Raw genomic sequence first — 20,010 nt, 5'->3', positions numbered from 1 at the left:
ACCGCCCGGTGGGTTAAGGCTTCTCGAAGGGGAGGCGGATAGAGGGTAGATGTGCAGAAGGTAGGTGGTAGATAGAAGTCTGTGGGTGTGGATACATCGGCGCTCCGAAGTGTCCCTACTACAGAGTGGGTAAAGGTATCGAAAACGGACTCCCCGTGACCATCAGAAACCGTCGTAGTACTTTTGATGTAATAACAGATTAGTCTCTTCGCGTTTACAGCAGTTCTTCAGAACCTGAATGTCCGGCTTAACTAACTAATTTGTGAAGTTTTACAAGACTTGAACAGTATAATTTTATTAGATTTTTTTTTCTATTTCCGAAGCACAGGGAACGGCACAATGCACATCAGTAACTTTAACCATGTTCAGGCTGAGTGAAGTAATTCTGAACATCCCTGTTCGAGTCTTGGCTGTTCATCAGTGAGTGTGACTAAGCATATTGTGTGGCTAGGATCAGAAAACATCCAAGGCGTATGAAACGGCAAAAAACGGCAGTAAATATCCCCGCTTTAACGGGGACATCAAGTGGTGAAAATTGGACCCGAAAGCGGCCCAGCGAAAGTGCTGAAACTCCTTCACCAAGAAGAAACTTCCTGCATACAAAATGATTGCCAAAAAAAGGGACGACGGAATAGGAGAGACAAGAACTCCCGTCGGCCCGTTGTTCAACACCAGTTACTTGTTCATGAAAAATAACTAGCCAAAATTAATTCACTGACGACAAACTTCTTGGCTACTGCATAATCGTATGTCTTGACTACGCTATAGACACGGGACTCAAGCTGGCAATTACCAACCTCGGAAGAATGCATTCCGTTAACGTCTCATTACCGTCACCCCCAGAACTCAACTCGAATTACAGTTTTAGTCAAATTTATTATGAGGAAAGAAACGAACACAGTAAATGTATCACTTCAGGGGAGGAGGGGGGGGTACCCCAATATACAGAGTGTGTCCCGTAAGACTTAAAAAAATTTTTAAAAACAGGCTTTTTAGTTTAGAAAAGCGCTTTTTCGGCATAGCATTGTGAGCGGTGCAGTGCATCAAACTGTAGCTAAGGCGTGCTGACTAGCAGGCTAGATAAATAATAGTGAATGTTTACCTTTTTTAACTATTGCTGTTAGGCTCCTTATTTACTGAGAAGTGTGCAGTGTAGTCTAAGTGATATCAATATCAGATTTCAGAATTTCGAAAACACGGTTACTCTCGGCGCTGTGCCGTAACAAATATTGGCTGCATCGAGCCAAAATACATGCGCTTTCGAGAAGCTTGCCGGCAAAGCAAGCTCTGCAGTGCACGTAACTCGCTAAGATAGCCAGAATTCGTTTGGCCCCAGCGCCGAGCGCAACCGTGCGCTCTTCAAATGCCACTTACCGCCAATGACAAGAGGCATGTTAAACTGCTAGCCACCCTCCCTAACTACCCATGGCAGCCACATTCCGGGAGTCCATTCCTCCGCTCTCCCCGTATCAGCTGGCGTTTTGCTCTGCTACTACCCACCATGGTTGTCAGGTGACGTGTCACATATGCAACGTCGATGCCGACGACGAGGACGACGACTATGACGCGGAATCCACGGACGGGCGCCTGAGAGCAGCGCCGGAAATATTTAGGTTCATGTGTTGCAATTTTGGAACATTGGCAAGTAGGAGTAAGTGGGGAACTTAATGCTGTGTATTATCAGAAACCGAACGTGAGTCGATTGGATCCCGGAATGTTTTCAAGTGGTAACCAGATATAAAGTTATTTTTCAGAGGAGACCTAGAGGTATACGAGAGAATTACAGCAGCTGACTCCTTTTTTTGTTAATTATATACAGTTTGGTTCATAGGAGCCCCCCATTAATTCGTAAGAATATAATATTGTAGCGTGCAACGCCAAAAAGAACACCCGCGCAGAGACGAAAAACCTGCGGCGGTCCCCTAGTGGTTCGAGCGCGCGCGAGAGAGCCAACTAACTTCTTCCTCTTCTAGCGCATGCGCTACTTCTGTCTCTTCTTCGAATGCATGTATCACTGCCCCCCTCTTCTGCAGCATCGACACGATGCGGCTGGGAGTGAAAAGTCAGCGAAAGGGTAGAACACAGCTGCAGTGGACCGCAGTTCAGTCAGGTAGCCGGTCGTGGTAAGGCTTCATGCGAACAACGTGTACGACTTCAGTTCGGTGCGACCGGCGCGATGAACAAGCTGTCGGGGCGGGAGCAACTGCATAAGTCACATCACTGATGCGGCGCACTACTTCGTAAGGGCCGAAGTATCGGCGCAGCAGCTTTTCAGAGAGCCCGCGGCGACGAACAGGTATCCAAATCCACACAAGGTCGCCGGGAGCATAACTGACGAAACGGCGTCCACAGTTGTACTTAGTGGCGTCAGCCTCCTGTTGACGGTGGATGCGCAGGCGGGCCAGTTGACGCGCTTCCTCAGCACGCTGAACGAAGGTATCTACGGCGATGTCAGCGTCAGAGTCGCAGTAAGGGTCGACGGGCAACATAGCATCCAACGGAGTGGTCACCTGGCGACCGAAGACAAGCTGAAAGGGGGTCAGTCGGGTTGTTTCCTGCAGGGCGGTGTTGTACGCAAACGTTACGTACGGCAGAATGGCGTCCCAAGTTCGATGCTCGACGTCAACGTACATTGATAGCATGTCGGCTAGTGTGCGGTTGAGTCGCTCTACCAACCCGTTTGTCTGCGGGTGATACGCCGTAGCACGTCGGTGGCTCGTGTGCGTCAGAGTCATCACGGACTGGGTTAAGCGGGCCGTGAAAGCAGTTCCCCGGTCAGTAATAACAACGGCGGGTGCTCCATGACGCAAGACAATGTTGTGGACGAAGAACTGCGCCACTTCAGCAGCAGTGCCCTTGGCAAGAGACGTGGTCTCAGCGTACCGTGTGAGGTAGTCAGTCGCAACGACTATCCAACGCTTTCCAGACGAAGGCTTCGGAAATGGGCCAAGGAGGTCCATGCCCACTTGATGGAAAGGGGTCTTCGGTGGATCGACGGGGTGAAGAAATCCGGCCGGTTTCAATGGAGGAGTCTTCCGACGTTGGCATTCACGGCATGTTTTGACGTAGGCCCGCACCGATGGGAGTAACCTGGGCCAATAATACTTTTGTCTAATCCGCGCGAGTGTACGGCTGACTCCAAGGTGGCCGGCGGATGGTGCATCATGACAGGCACTCAAGATCTCAGACCGCAGCTGTGATGGTACGACGAGTAGGAACACTTCTTCGCTGTTGGCAAAGTTGCGTTTGTAGAGAACACCAGACCGTAAAGTGAAGGTGTGAAGCCCTCGAAGAAAAACACGCGGAATGGGAGCTTCACTGCCTTCGAGGTAATCGATGAGCGGCGCCAACTCCGTGTCCGCCCTCTGAAGCTGCGCCATTTGGGTGGTACTAACAGAGCCCAGGAAAGGAAAATCATCGGTGGTTTCTTCGGTATTGATTGGGATAGGCGCGCGCGACAGACAATCCGCATCCTGATGCTTGCGGCCAGACTTGTAAACTACTGTTAAGTCGTATTCTTGCAAGCGTAAGCTCCATCTAGCCAAGCGTCCTGAGGGGTCTTTGAGGCTCGCCAGCCAGCATAAGGAGTGGTGGTCGCTTACCACACGGAAGGGTCGTCCGTAGAGGTACGGTCGGAACTTGCAGATGGCCCATATCACTGCAAGACATTCTTTCTCCGTCGTTGAATAATTGGTCTCGGAGCGCGTAAGTGTCCGACTAGCATAACTGATGACCCGTTCTGCACCGTCTTGCCGCTGGATCAGTACTGCACCAAGGCCAACATTGCTGGCGTCAGTGTGGATGTCCGTGGCAGCATGCTCGTCGAAATGGCCGAGTATCGGAGTGCTTTGCAGACGGCTGCGAAGCTCGACAAATGCAGCCTCTTCGTCGGTCCCCCAGAGGAAGGGCGTGTCGTCACGGGTCAGTGCGTTCAGCGGTTCCGCGATTTTCGAGAAATCTTGAATAAAGCGCCTATAATAGGAGCACAGGCCTAAAAACCGGCGAACGGCCTTCTTGTCAGTTGGGCGTGGAAAACCTGAGACGGCAGCAGTCTTGTCAGGGTCCGGGCGAACACCTTGTGCGCTGACAACGTGACCAAGAAAGCGAAGTTCCTCAAAGCCAAAATGGCATTTCTCGGCTTTGATGGTGAGTTGCGCGGATTTGAGCGCTTGTAGCACAATGCGCAACCGCTCCAAGTGTTGGTCAAAGGTGGGCGAAAATATAACGACATCGTCCAGGTACACCAGGCAGGACTGCCATTTCAAGCCGGAGAGGACAGTGTCCATCATGCGTTGGAACGTGGCCGGTGCTGAGCACAGACCAAATGGGAGCACTTTAAACTCATAGAGGCCGTCAGGAGTCACGAAAGCCGTCTTCTCCCGGTCTCTCTCGTCCACTTCGATTTGCCAGTACCCGCTTTTAAGATCCAATGACGAGAAGTATCTGGCGTTCCGCAATCGGTCGAGCGCGTCATCTATCCTGGGCAGCGGGTAAACGTCCTTTTTGGTCACGCTGTTAAGTTTCCTGTAGTCCACGCAGAAACGCAGAGTATTGTCCTTCTTTTTGACAAGAACCACAGGCGATGCCACGGACTGGTGGACGGCTGAATGACATCGTCTGCAAGCATCTCGGCAACCTGATTCTGAATGGCTTCTCTCTCCACCGGGGAAACACGATATGGGCGCTGGCAGACGGGTCGCGTAGTCTCGTCAGTGATGATACGATGCTTGGCGAGTGGAGTTCGGCCGACCTTCGAGCACGTAGCGAAACAGTCCGCAAATTCTGCCAAGAGGGCCGACAGAAGATCCCTCTGAACCGACGGCAAGGCAGGATTTATTCTGACTGACTGAAGAACGTGATGTGGGCCAGCATACTCCGGAGAGGGTCCTCCCACGGTGCACAAACCTGGAACCTCAGCAACGTCGTGGAGGAAGGCAATAGCCATGCCTTTGGCCAGGTGCTGATATTCGTTGGCAAAGTTAGTCAGGAGGACGTGGGTGCGGCCGTCAAGTAGTTGGACGAGACCTCTTGCAACGGCAAGTCCCCGCTTAAGCAGCAGTGGACTAGGCTGTCCGCTAGGCCCTCGTAGTCATGAAAGAGGTCGTTCCGCACGAGCACCAGAACACTGCACCGCGGCGGCACCGTGACGTCGTTCTCGACAATGCGCAGAGCGTTGCTGCAGGGATCGCGGGAGTCAAAGCGCGCCACGGCCTGTTTGGTCGAGAACGTGACACGTGCCTCCTGAAAGTCAATCACAGCGCCGTTCGACTGCAGGAAGTCGATCCCCAGAATCAAGTCTCTGGAACACTCGGGGAGTACGACAAATTCACCAACGTACGTAAAACCACTAATACCAACTCTAGCCGTGCACTTGCCCACAGGGGAAATTAGGTGGCCACCAGCGGTGCGAATGGGGGTCCCCGTCCACGGTGTCAGAACCTTCTTAAGTTCTCCAGCGAAGGCACGGCTCATAACAGAGTAATCAGCACCGGTATCGAGCAGCGCGGTAATGTCAGTGCCATCAATTGTCACACGCAAATCGGATGCAGCGTATCTGATACTATCGCTGCCTCTCTCTGTCCGGGTATCGTCGGCTCGAGGGTTCCGCGATGGAGGATCTTGACACGTCCCGACGTCAGCGGCCTTGCCTCCAGAGGTCGCTGGTGTTAGTTTTCCCGACGCGGACTCGGCGAGCGACGGCCAGCAGAGCTACTCTGGCGGCCAGGGCTGGAAGAGCGATAACGGAGAGGCGAAGGGGAACGGGACTCGCGCCTTCCAGAGTAGGCAGGGTTCTGGCGTGCCCAGAGATGCTGTGCAATCTCATGCGGTCGTTCGCCGTTCTGAGGGCAGGGTGCGTCGGGATGGAAACCGCGAAGGCCCACTTGGCGGTGCGGACAGGCGCGGTAGAGGTGACCAGGCTCCCCACAGTGGTAGCAGAGAGGCCTGCGGTCCGGTGTACGCCACAAATCCGACTTGCGAGGGCGTGGCCCAGCTGTAGCAGATGCGGTTGCAGAATACGTGGCGATGTTACTCACGGAGGTCGACGGGGTCACACCGTAGCCAGGTACGCTTGGGTGACATGTGCCGATGTTGCTCACGCCAGGCGTTGGGGTAATGGGACCGTAGCCTGTCGTGCGACGTACAACAGATGCGTACGTGGGTCGGTCATCGAACCGGGATGGCGCTTCGGGGACAGGAGGTGCCTGCGCAGCCTGTCGCACCTCGTCCCTGACAACTTCGGACAGCGCTGCCAGCGGCGCAGGTGCAACCTGAGGCAGATGAATCCGTTGCAGTTCCTCCCGGACAACGGAGCGAATTAGTTCACGCAAGGTGTCTGCACTGCCGCCGAGACACGACGAAAAGCCTTCGGGCACCATGCAGTTGATGTCGCGGTTGTACTGGCGGGCCCGTTGTTGCAGCGTCGTCTCCATCGTGGTCGCCTCGGTTAGAAATTCCGCCACCGTGCGGGGTGGGCTGCGCACGAGGCCCGCGAACAGCTCCTGCTTAACCCCACGCATGAGATGGCGCAGCTTCTTCTCCTCTGTCATGTTGGGGTCGGCGCGCTTGAAAAGACGGGTCATGTCTTCGGTGTACATGCGCACGCTTTCGTTCGTGCGCTGATTTCGGGAGTGCAGCGCAGCTTCGGCCTTCTCCCGGCGGTCAGCGTTGGGGAACGTAGCCAGGAGACTCCGGCAAAACGTCTCCCAGGTGGGAAGTGTAGCCTCGTGGTTTTCAAACCACGTCCGAGCAGACTCTTCCAGGGCAAAGTAGACGTTATTCAGCTTGCGCTCGTCGCACCAGCCGTTGTAGCGTGCGACCCGCTCGAACGTCTCCAGCCAGTCCTCAGCGTCTTCGAACACGTCACCGTGAAAAGATGGCGGTGTTCGCGGTGGGTGGCAAAGGATCGGCGCCAGGGGCCTGGTGTCAGCGGCCATGGCAGTTGGACTCGACGGTAGAGGCTGGATCGGCGGCTGGGTCCTGGTGTCAGTGGCCATGTCAGTTGGACTCGGCGGTCGAGGCTGCGTCGTCCTTGTTGGCGGGGGAAGGGGCCCAAATTCAGGCGACTCTCCGCGGAGACGGCGGCTGGGTCGCTGGTGAACCGGTGTGAGGTCCGTAGTGACGCTGTACGGAGTTTGCAGGTCGGGAAGCGTACCCCGCACCTCCACCAAACTGTAGCGTGCAACGCCAAAAAGAACACCCGCGCAGAGACGAAAAACCTGCGGCGGTCCCCTAGTGGTTCGAGCGCGCGCGAGAGAGCCAACTAACTTCTTCCTCTTCTAGCACATGCGCTACTTCTGTCTCTTCTTCGAATGCATGTATCAATATTGAGGTACAAATATAGCTTCTGCCAGCGTTGGCACACATCAGAGATGAGGGGAATCATGATATTTAGTAAGCTAGTTTATAACTTCAAAAAGTTAAGTTTTTCATTAATACAGCTGGGCACCTGGACGTAGTTAGAGATTTGTAGTAGCCTAATCAGTTAACTGTATTTCGAAAGCGCGACTAAGCATGACGCTGTTGTTCAAATAATTTCAGCCATTTGGAGTGAGAATAACTTTCGAAAAGCGTCCATCCTGGTGCGCTCGAAGCAACACCTCCCATGTCTTGTCACTACATGACGCGTGACCTCTCGTGTGGGCTGGAGCAGCGAGTAGCAGGGACCATGGCAGCGCAGGCGGTACACAGAAGGTAACATGGCGCTGGTGCACATTCCTTTACGCGTTATAAATACCAGCTTTGTTGATACGTTTTTTAGCGTGATGTAGTCCCTATTTGTTGAAGCATGGAATCAACTGTTGACGCTTCTTAAATTCTGAAAGCCGACATGACTATTACTAACTGGAAGCTAGCAATCTCTCACTGGAGCCAAGTGCTAATATGAGAAACTAGTAAGACATCTTGTGAGTTAACGTGATTCACCAGTTTTCTGGTATGCGCTAACACTGGTCTGATATGCCGGAGAAGACTCATTTATCTATCCTCCGAGGTGGCACTGTGGTTATGGTGCTCGGCTGCTGACCCGAAAGACGCGGGTTCGATCCCGGCCGCGGCGGCTGGAATTTCTTTGGAGGAGAAATTCTAGAGGCCCGGGTACTGCGCGATGTCAGTGCACGTTAAAGAACCTCAGGTGGTCGAAATTATTCCGGAGACCTCCACTACGGCGTCCGTCGTAGCATCTGTCCCCACTGTAAGCGCCGCTGCACGTGGCAAGCAACAAGTCATCCGTCTTGCGGCCTTTGGTCCCTACGCGATGGCTGCGCTACTAGACGCGTATGTTGTCTTTTTCGGCGTTCTGAGATGGCGTATCGTCAACTAGTCGGTTACTCCTATAGCTTCGCAGGTGACAATGAATGCTAATTGGCGTACGTCATTCTGAAGTGGGGCGCACAGGCAGTGGAGACACAGGAGACACGCTTTGTCCGACAGGCTGCGTTCGGCTGCCTACTGTGTTTGCGAGGCTTCCCGAGGTTTTTAGTGAAGGCAATTTAACAGGTCTGCCTTGGGGTTTTCCACGAAACTGTGTTTACTGGGTGTGTCTTTGTGTGCCTGCAAGGATGGAAAGCAAGAGTGCTTGTTTAAGAAGCGGAGAGTGAATTTACTTCGGTAGCTAGTTCGAACCTAGAAGAAGTTCTGTGTGCATCCTATTACCATCACCAACATTCTTTTCTCCCTCTACAACATCGAGAGAGAGGGGAGTTGACAACTGATATCCTCAACAAAAAAGAACTTAGAAAGGACAAAGAAAGACCACTTTGACGAAGTAAATAAATCAATCGGAACATGTCTTACGTCACATTTTAGCCGCCGCGGTCGCTCTGCTTATGGCGCTCGGTTGCTGACACCAAAGACGTGGGTTCGATCCGGCCGCGGTGACATCATTTAGACGAAGGAGAAATTCTCAAGGCTTTTGTACTGTGCGATGTCAGTGCACGTTAAAGAACCCCGGGTAGTCGAAATTTCCGGAGCTCTTCACTGTGGCGTTCCTCATAGCCTATGGCGCTTTGGGACGTCAAACCCCGGTGAACTAAACTGAACGTATAACTGATCCGCAAGACAATGCAGCGCAGGGTTTACGAAATTTTGTAGGTGTCTCAATATTACAAATTTATGCTCATCGTCTTACCTTCCAGGAAATGTTTGCAAAATATGTGCCTATATATATCGTACTATAGGCTATACTACTACATAAAAAAAGAAGCCAGGTACTTTTTTACAGATGCTCCAAAAATAACACAGGCAGTGCAACAGAAAAAGGGCTCGCAAGCAACGGTGGCGGTTCTCGACGTGACCTCAAGTTACTTTGCTAGTGAATTATGGAATTTAATGCTGGGTGCTAAGTTTCTCTCACACAGCGCAATTTAAACGCCTTTAATAAAAAGTGTATGTTGGCCGATATCGCCCCCTTATCAAAATTACTTGCTTTACACGCTGTATTATCAGCAACGAATGAAACACCAACCGGAAAACTAGGGAAGCAACGCAACTACATTCACACATTAGTTCCTAGAGAGCAAATACAGGCGAGGCCGATTAACACTTCTGCAAGAGTCTTCGCGCTTTCGAAGTGGCTTTGCTCTTCGCTAGTACAGAGTTTCCCCTTCCTAAGAATTTGTTACTTCTCTGTGCGTGGCTAAGTTGTATTGTTCGTGTTTCATGCCCTGCTGGTAGTAGGTAATACGGCAAATATAGCCGATGTAATTGTTTTAAAAAGCATGCCATGAAAAATTTCATTTCTGATATAGAACCTGTTTCCCTGTCTCCATGCATGGAAACATACACTATTGTGCTTTTTTCGTGTACGAGCCAGATGGGAAGCAATTTGATCGCACTATGTATGCAAAATCACACAGCTGCTTTTTGCGAAATGATATGGAGATATGCAAAACCATAACGGCAGAGAAACGCCAGAATACTTGGGAACTTGGGTATATTGGCAATGCTGATATATGCATGTTCTTTAGATAAACTTTGATCCTGCCTTAAGAATAAAATTACTTAAGTAGTTAATGACTTTTCGACATCTTTCAGACTAACTAAAATGTAGAATAAGTGACAGCCATGGTTAACGGGCACTAGTGTAAGAGGAGAAAAAAGTGCCAGATCGTATTCTAAGTAGCCAAAGCTGCCCGGCAGAACATCTGCTTATTCTTTAACCTTGAGACCGCCTTCATTCGGAACTTGCTTGCAAATCTGCTTTCGGGTGTTATTCACTGCTTGTTGAAAAAGTCGGAAACCTATTATTTAAAATCGCACATATGTTAAGGGCTGCGCATGCACTTATGTTATAGTTCCAGCCCAAAAATAAAATGAAAGTTGAAAATAAGGTAAACCTGTCCGTATTTCTTCGCTGCTTTCATTTGTCGACGCAAGTATTTGTCGGCACAGTCAGAAAACCTCTTAACGTATCTGTTCAAGCGAGCTTCTTTTATGGCCCTCAAAAGTGCATAACAGGCGTAAACTACCGCCGGCTTTTTGTAGTCTAAGCTACACTAGGCTAGCAGAAGCGCATTTCGCGGCGCCTGCCAAAGGCCACAACTGCGCATGCGCCGTTACCATGACAACCAGTTACATGGCGACCATGGCGCCGCTCGGACTGTCGATCATAAGAAAAGAAAAATGGTGTCTAGGTGGGAATCGAACCCGGGCCTCAGGTCTTTATATCCTGGCCTAGCTGAGTTAAGCCACTGCCAACTTTGAAGAACTGTTGCAGTGCGGTGCAAACTTGAAGCCAAAGCTTGTATGCATGGCATTATCGATAGATTGAAGGACAGAAGGACGGAAGAAATGCGGAAGCAAACGCTTGGAAACAGCGTACGGACCTTTAAGCAGACAGGTCGTCTTTTGATGCATTGCTTGGCAATATTTTTTTTCAAGTTTCTTCGTTTACGCGTCCCTATACGTGGAATACTTAAGTTTTATTTTTAAGATATTGTTATGTCTGAACTGTTTGCGAAGGCGCCAGTGCGTCGCATTGATGTCAAGTATACTGTGGAGCGCTTAAGGGCAGACAGCAACCATGGCCTGGCAACGAGCACGCGTCGACGAGGGTTGCCGTAGCGCGTGACCGTACACAGATCTCCAGTTCGCCACGTGTCGAGTGTCCGGATGAGGCAGAAGCTACAAAAGGCTACCCGAGAACGGCGACCTCGCCCAGGTGCGACGGCGTGGGTATGACGCAAGCAACGCTGGCAACGCGCGGGGGTCAGTTTACCGTAACCCGCCGGTTGCAGAAACGTACACGTCACTGAGAGGCAAGCGTATACAGAACGAACGGACACGCCGAGAACACGATCTTTCTATTTTGCAGCGCGAAAAACAGCGGTTGCCTGCGGAGGGCTGGTGGTGTGTATACCTACGTGCTGTGGCTGACGTGCAGGAATTCGAGGGCAGGCCTTTATGGTGCCGTGTGAAGAGAATGGCAGTTTGTGCTCTTCGATTGGTGCGCGCCCAAGGAGAATGAATCCCTTGCCTAGGGATCTAGGGACATTACAAGCCTTAAAAACCCGGGGTTTCCGCCTGGTAAGGGGAGAATTACCTGAAATTTCTATCTGCAAAAATAAAAACAAATTATAATTCGCGTACGAGAGCTCCTCGCCTCCGAGGTTCCTCGACGCCTCGCTGGTCTTCGCTACCCTCGACTCAGGCCCAACTTCCGGCGTCGCGAGAATATGCATTATGTAAAACATCGCTTCCGAGAGATGCATCTTCTAGACAGGAAAATACTTTTGCTTCGACAATGTAGTGCAGGGCTCTACCAAGAATGCGCCAGTTTTTCGTTCATTCCTCGACCTGAGGTCGTAAACAAACCTAAACAGGGGTGCACCGACACTTTCAGAGAAGGTGGGATATACCAATAAAGACGCGTGCGCCGCCATAAACGCACCATTGGGAATTGCCTAGCGATTTATTTTCTAAGCAGCCTTAGTGGTGCATAACTGCCTTTCTTCAACTGCTTCGGAGATTGCCTATTTAGCGGCTGCGATTTTTAGGGCGTTATGTTCTACTTCTCGCGTTTCGAGTCGGGTCCCAACGTATGCGTCATAACGCAAATCGTAACCCAATGGCTGCCACGGTAACCGATGTGGCAACATATAGGCATAAAATAATAACAGGCGGCAGCGTGATGCCCTAGCATCGCAACTTGAAACTAAACTGCTCATCCATTAAATATATATGCCTGTCTGGCAGGCGTGAAAGTCGGACCACTTAGTCCTGACGGTGCAAAACTTGCGGGCTACCGTTTGCTGTACAATGTTCCGAATGGTGTAATGCGATTCAGTGTTTCGTGGAGCATAAATTACTGTTTAGGTTAGTGCCTAGCTTGCTGAAGGGATTCGAATCGGCTACCTATGTACCTCCAAATCCACGTCTTTACGAATATTCAAATCAACATTGCCGCTTAACCGTTTTTGGCAGAGTGGTCGGGGTGGTTGCATACAATTTCGCGTTTCCTGCAGCGTAAACGTACTAGTTAAGTTAGAGTATAGCTACAGGCAGGGATTCGAACTGGCGACCTATATTAGGCGTGTTAACACTCGATCACTGCCTCAGCGTCGGCTGATTTTTTACTTCCCAGCGAGCAGCGGAACATCTGCAGGCTTCCATAAAAGCACAATATACGCTGCGGTGCTGGGCCTTCGTTGAACCTAATACACATAAACAACTGGTGCCCCTCGAATAAGCAGAGCGCAGTTGTACTAAGTTTCTTTTATCAACAATTAAAACACCTCAACAAACTAACTTCTCCGTTATTTCGTTTCCCGTCTCTAACCGAGACTGCACATGCGTCTTTTATGGGCAGACTGTGTCGCTTCCGAGATATTGGGCCGCTGGAAGAATATCCGTCATAAAGGAACTACTGGCGTGAATACTGCATAACATGCAGGTTAGAAAACGTGCGCTCGAGCTATTTGGTCCTTTACGTTTGACAGAAGACTGCAGTGCGACTCAAGGTGATGACGTCAAGGATGAAGAGAAAACACTTAATATAGCACTGTACTGAATTTGGATAGTTAGGTGGGGATGGTAGTTGCGCTAGGTGACAGTCCCTATTCCAGGACTCCGTTGGACGCAGCCGCTGCGATCTCTAGACCAGGGCCCGCTGGGGCTCCAGATCGAAGCTGGGCAGGGCCGACTCCCAGCCCTCCCCAGTTGGCTGACTTATAACGGCTATAATTCTATTGGCAGGGCCATACTATGTGGTATAGGTCAGCATACTGCCCGCAGAATTTTCATTTGCCCGTCAAAAAAAAAAAAAGGCATATAGCGCTTCTTCTGTTTGTTCTATATGTCCTCGACTTTTGCTCTCTTTTCCTTTCGGAAGTGTACAGTTCGCCTATATCTTATTCTAAAATGCCTGATCCCGCCCTCAAATCTCCACGTGATCTGCCGCTTGTGCACATGCAACAATACCTCCTTACACGGGACAGACTACGCAGACTTTACTCGTCTCAACGAATAAAACTTGATGCGAGCGCTTGCTATTCTACAATTGCCGTGCTCTAAAAATTGTAAATATTTTTCCTCTCGACCAAAAGGTCGAGCGAAAATACTCTTAGAAATAGAACGGACAGCGTAATGTGCCCTCCCTCAGCTTGGAGAAGGCCACATCCAAATATCCGCGGATGTTTCCCTTCCAGAAACATTCCTTCTAAGACACAAGCAGTGCCATCAACCTCATGGATTTCGCACTGCTATCAAGATTTAGAGCCGCTTTCTCTGTATCCGGTATATTTTCTCGTTATATCAGACAACAAATTTGATGAACTTGTGCATCACAACGCAACGAATTGTTTGACATCATCCGGAACCCGCTGCGACAAATGGTTCGCTCGTAATGGCCGTCTGAAGGTCCTCAGAATGCAAAGTTTGGGGGCGAAAAGGTCACCGTTGCGTATCCCGCACATATTTTTGGCTTCATCTCAATAAGTAATTGTATCCTCAGGAGCATGCGAAGTCTTTGACACCTCTTGTAACATTCTGCGTCAAACGAGTGGCCCTCGAATTTTATGCAAATAGGGGTACCGGGAGTACCCACTTCGATGGCCGCTATACTGGCACATATGCCTATAACGGATCCAAAGCACGAGTGGCAGTTGAGGCGCTACGTGCGCACTGTTGCTATGTCATATAGTGTGGTCACGTGGTAAATGTATTGGTGAATTTCACCTTTATTGGAGATAGACGCGTTCTTGACAAGCGTACGTAGTAAGTGTTAATGGTCTTTTAAACAGGACAAACAACGGGACACCGGCGGACAGAGCGTCGTGAATAAGCAAGCCTTGTGTTTCTTTCTGCCGACAAGAAGACGCCTCCCTTGATCCGTTAATAACCAGTGATGATGCGTCGTTCTTCGTATTTACGTTTTTTGTGCGCTTCCTCTTTCTGTATGCATTGATTTGCGCTCAAGCAGTAATTGAATACAATTCATAGTGAGCCATCGAATAAGTCTTTTGCGACCACTTGTACCGTCTTTTCGGGGCTGTGTATATTTTAGGACGCCTGAAGTTTGTATCATGGAGCACCTGCAGCGGATTTTTCTTAGAACACGTCGAGAACTCCGAGGAACCTGAAGGATCTCGTAGGAAACGTGGACTGTCAGCCGTTTCTCACTGACTTCGCTTACTGACTGTAAAGAAAGTTTTTTGCTACAAGCAACTAATCGACCGTAAGGGAGCAGTTCTGCAGCGTACTGCGAATGGTAGGCGCGGCCGGTTCATCCCCGGAGTGCAGTTAGAAAATTTTACACAGTTTAAGGAAGTTGCGGTTTGCAAAGCGTCCAAAGCTCACTGTAGCGCCAAGGCCGCATGCCCGTTTAAGCGGGAAGGAAAACAATAACACGCAACATTTTTGGGTCCCGGCAGAAACAACTGGCCTTTCAGTTCATTTCAGCTATGTTGAATAACGAAGCGGGCTCTGAAATATGTTTTTTAAGGATTGATTCTAAAATGTGCAAACTGAACTCAGTCGACAATCCGCGAAAGAACAGCTGACATCTACACCAGCATAAAATGACACAGTTTGTACATTACATTTCTGTCATTGTCAGTTTTTTTCTTTGGCACTTGAATGCGGCCGAGCTCAGTGTATATCGTTAAAACATAACTCGCTTAATGGCGCAAGCATCCGACAGGCCTCGTAAAAAATGTGCCGCAGCAAAATGAAATATCGCAAGCCTCTTGACAAGCGTTTGTAAATTATGCGTGTGCAGAATAGCTGGCTGATTTTTGCATGTCGATATTATGCGAAGGAAAAAAAGAGATGGCGGTTAATGAAACAGGCTTTCTAGGCGTACCGAGGCGCAATACCAATCCTTTTCTGCTCTCAGTAAGGAAGGAAGCAAAATGATCTTAAAATGGCCTCCCATTTTGTGTCTTTTGGCTGTAACTTTCAGTGACGCAGATTTTCCTTACGAAGGCGACCCAGCGCACTTCGAGCGGCAGTGTGCCAGCGACGTAAGTCGATTTTATTGTATTCGCGCGTTCTTGGCGCGTTGGTTGGCATGTTTCTTTTTCTGCGCACACCGCAAATAAGGATAGATACGGATGGAATGGTCACCACCATTATGAATCTGGAATAACTTCCCATTCTCTTAATTTAGAAGATGAGAGGCAAAAATTTCAAGGCACACATTAGATATGTGCTACGAAGCAGCACTGATCCGACAATCACGCGTGCGCAGCCTGATAAAGGGTGAAATTTACTTTGCTGCACCCTCCTCGAATTTTTTCTAGGTCTTCAACTGTAAGGCTTTTCCTTGCGAGAACACTTCCGTCACACAACACAGGTCTCCAGAACGCTGTGGGAGGTATGTAGCAGTGTTTTAGCTCGAAGCATTTGCCATGTAATGTTTGGGAGAATGATATTGTGACTTTCTATATTCGTTTCCGAAGACAACAGGAACTTAAGGGCTGACTGTACATTTCCATAGGTAGGAATAGGCAGGTTCACGTTACTGTAAGCTATTTTATGCCCGATAACGTCGAGCACAATGGCAGATCGAGGAGATCACTTGTTTTATGTATGTGTCAAAAATTTAGCATGAATTCACTGTGAAAAAGGGTTTTTCTTGTTTGTATAAAACGGGGCATAAAGCCCGCTGCCATCCACTTTTTTTTTCTCTCTCTTTATTTTCCTCTCGTCCTGGTGGTGGGGCTGGAAACCTTTATTGTCAAGCAACCTGTGCTCGAATCAATAGAAGCCTGCGTGTGGTGGTGCCGGACTTTAGAGAACTTTCAAAGTTAATTTGTAAGCTTGAAGAAGGCAGCGCAATCTGTAATGCTCACACTAAGGTACAGTACTGAAACGTTTCCACAGTTTTCCTTCTTTTTGGTAAGCTCTTTCATGCAGCACATCTTACCCTGTGTGAAAAGCCTCTGTCATCAATTGTACCAAGAGCACTAAAAAGCAGGATCATGTTATTACACAAGATAGCGAATACTCATGGCCGAAGAAAATAAAAATCAATTTATTTTACTCTCCGCTATTAACCAGGGAATTCGTTAGCTGGTTGACATTAACATCTCTGCAACCTCTTCTTTTATAAACAAATGCGAAAAATGTATTCGAAAGTTTCGATCAACAATACACCATGTCAGAACGTTAAAAAGATTATACCGAAATCCCTAAATCATAGCAAGGCTCTATACATGGCGTCGAAGCCATATAAAGACCTGGACACTAAAAAGTTTCCGAAAAGGACTGAGTGTTCGAGGTGCGTAGAAACATATCAGCTCTATTGAGAGTCTTTAGATCTTATCAGCAGCATTTTTTGATTCGGAAATAAAAATATTTATTAAAGGCAACCTAGATAAGTTTTTAAATAACAATCTTAAGAATAAAGTCCGCATGCGGTTGTTGTAGACCCCAACAAAAAAATATCCGGCGGAGATGATTGCAGCGTGCTACCATTGACCTAGCTTATTTTGCAGCCTTTAAACGAAAGTCAACAAAAAAACACAAAAGCTGCCACGAGACAGTGCTGCTACATCAGGGTCTCAAGCTGCGGCTCTGTGAAGACAATCTGCTTTTCACCAGAGCGTTGCCTCTGACGGGGTTAGCGATATGCGCGGCAGCGGAGACGTGGTAGCTTTTGTATTTTGCTGGCTTTCGTTTAAGTCCGTTACATAAAGCACATAAATGGTACAGTCGTCAGCTCGTCTGTCTAGAGTGCTCAACGTCGCAATTTCGCCCAAAGAAAGGGGGGGGGGGGGGAAGGGAGGATTATTAAGCAGGTATACGGTACTAGAGATGACACTTGCGTTGGAGCGAATCAGCACGCAATTAGACACGCAATTCGCCCTTTCAGTTTCCCATTATCAGACATATATGAGTTCAGTGAAGATTTCAGTTTGTTTCTTAAGCAGCACGCCACTGTAGCTATCTAGGCAGGCGTGCTGACGACTGCACCTTGGTGCAAACAATTCAGATAGCTGTTTTCCAATACGATGTGCAACATGGTAATGGGCAGTTTATTTGTATAGGCAGTAATCAAAACATCAGCTAATTGCTCTGTAGCAAAAAATTATCTTGAAGAACGAAAACACAGCATGGTAGGTAACGCAACCACGGGAAGGATGCACCAGTTAGCTTCGGTGGGAAATATATGAGTGGACCCTGATTACTCAAGAACTGATGGGTAAAAATTACTAAATTCTGTGCATGCAACCATCGCTAGAGACTGAGGAACCTCCCCCTTCAGGGGGTTAGCGGGCCAAGGCCTCTCCCGATGAGTGACATACCATAAGCACCGGCCAAACCGTTTATTGCGGTCTGACGGAACAACACAAAAAAGCACAAAAAGAAACAAGAAAACAAATTCCGTTGTACAAAGGTCCAATGAAATTGTCCATTTATATTACCTGAACAACACGTTGGCGTACGAGCTCCGCAACGCAGGGACGATTCTAAAAGCTACCACTGGAAGAAAAACAAGACGCTCCAACAAGCTAGAAAACACAAATGCGCCTCAGCACTGCACGAATCCCGGCCGCCGGTGTCGCAGCCACTCACGCCAGGTACTGCTGCAATGCTGCCAGCAGCTCTAAGGGGCCGGAAGGACGCTGCACCTGCACCTGCAGAACGCGAACCGTGAAAGTCTTGCCGGCGGCTGGTCTGCGCCGCCAGAGCCACGAAGTGAACGGGCAGTGCTCCCGCGCAAGCACTTCCCGACCTTATGGCCCAGGTCACTGACTCGGTCCTTAAAGCCGTGCAGCCCTGGGTCAGCACCCAAATTAAGAACGCCACAAGCTGCGAATCCCATCACCTCAAACGTAAGACAGCCTTCCGTCAGGCAGCGGAGGAACATGGTTCAGGCTCGGCAGCTGGTGGGTCGGTGCGGCCCCTCACTGGGGTTGGGCCGGCTCCCGGCCAGAGCTATTCCGATCACCCTTAAATAAATACAACAAGATGGCTAGCAGATGTAATAGGAAGGCTAAAATCTTTGAAAAATTCCAGATCATCCAATGGAACTGCAGGGGTTTCAGATCTTGGAAAAAGCGGTCACACCTCCAGCTTTACCTGCAGTCCCTACCCAACAAACACAAAACCTCCTCAAAATCTCCCAAAAATGACCCATCGGGACATTTGGAATCTCCCCAGGAGGTGCTCATTTTTCCCGAACACATCTAAAAAACGTCCCCGCAACTAGCAATGTCCAAAAAGTTGTGCGTCCCATGGAAAGCCCCAAAAGGTTAATGCTCGATTTCTCGGCTCTGGTTCAATAAAATTATTCCTCATTTTTCGTGCAGCCTGCAGGCATCCAAGCGCACATATGTGCCAAATTTCAGGTGCATACTTACGTTACAGGTGGTGTAATCCACCTTTCCACTCGTCTGAATGCGTGCTGGCTCGGCCGTTCTGTACTTATCCGTTTACGTGAAATGTCCTAGCATTTTGCACACAAAGGAAATATGAACTCAAAAAGTCACCCGATTTGGCTCATATAAGAGCAAATAGCAGCGCCATACAGAAGTAATTTCAGTTTCCTAGGTGTGCTCTTAGCACGAATTGCATCCTGTCGTCCATGCCGGCGACCGCACCATACACCACCACAATCAAAATGCATTCATGTTTCAGTCAAAGAAAAACAATACAGACCGAATTGAAAGTCCGTGCCGAAAAACTTACGTTCAACGGCGCAAATCTGAATGAATACAAACAGCAGACGCAAACGTATGCACCATTTAATACACAGTGTACATAGCACTACGGCGCCATGCATATGATGGCCACTTTTTTCTCCAGCCCTGAGAAATCTGCAATATGAAGCAAGTAAAACAGAATACAGGCTGAAAGTTGATGCACCTTAAACGAGCATTCTAAGGGCTTCAAAAGCAGATATGCAGATGCAAAAGCAAACGTATGTAAAGAGCAACTTCGGTGACAAAAGAAAAGACGAGATGGGCGTACGCTGCAGACACGCAGTTTCAGGTCACGGATTTTCTTCAAGTTGAAACCCCCCTCACGCTTAGAGACTCGGAGCAAGCTTCAGCGACGTGTTATCAAAACAGAAAAAAATATTAGTTCTACTAGGCGAAAATAAAAAAAAATGCGAAAAGGGCCTGCAGTATGCTTAAATAAATAAATTAAATAAATAATTAAAATAAACCAACATACCTTGACGACGTTGCCTACGGAAACCCAGGGATGAAATACAAGGCTGCAACAGCTGAAACCATAAATTAAACGCAGGCTTCTGTCCTGCGCCTTCTCACAGCACAGCGAGCGCTCAAACTACACGTTACACCCTCGTAACGATCCTGGGAGTTTTATTTTTTGTGACTAAGTGTGGGGACAAGACTGCTTGGAGCCAGGCGGGAAGGTGAACGTGCTCAGGTACGTGCGGTGGCGCGCTGCATCCATGGTGCGGCAGACCGCGCATGCGGCACAGTCCAGCGTGGGAGTCGAGATCAAGGCACGATTAATCCAGTGGGAGAGAGTCAATATAACCACGCGAACACTGCACAAACTATACCGCTGCGGCAGGATGGCTGCGCGGTGGCGAAG

The sequence above is a fragment of the Amblyomma mixtum genome, chromosome 9, assembly GCF_055824585.1.
Source record: "Amblyomma mixtum isolate Tamu chromosome 9, ASM5582458v1, whole genome shotgun sequence".
Taxonomy (NCBI): Eukaryota; Metazoa; Arthropoda; class Arachnida; order Ixodida; family Ixodidae; genus Amblyomma; species Amblyomma mixtum.
The sequence above is the reverse complement of the archived record's forward strand: the minus strand, read 5'-3'. Positions refer to the sequence as shown.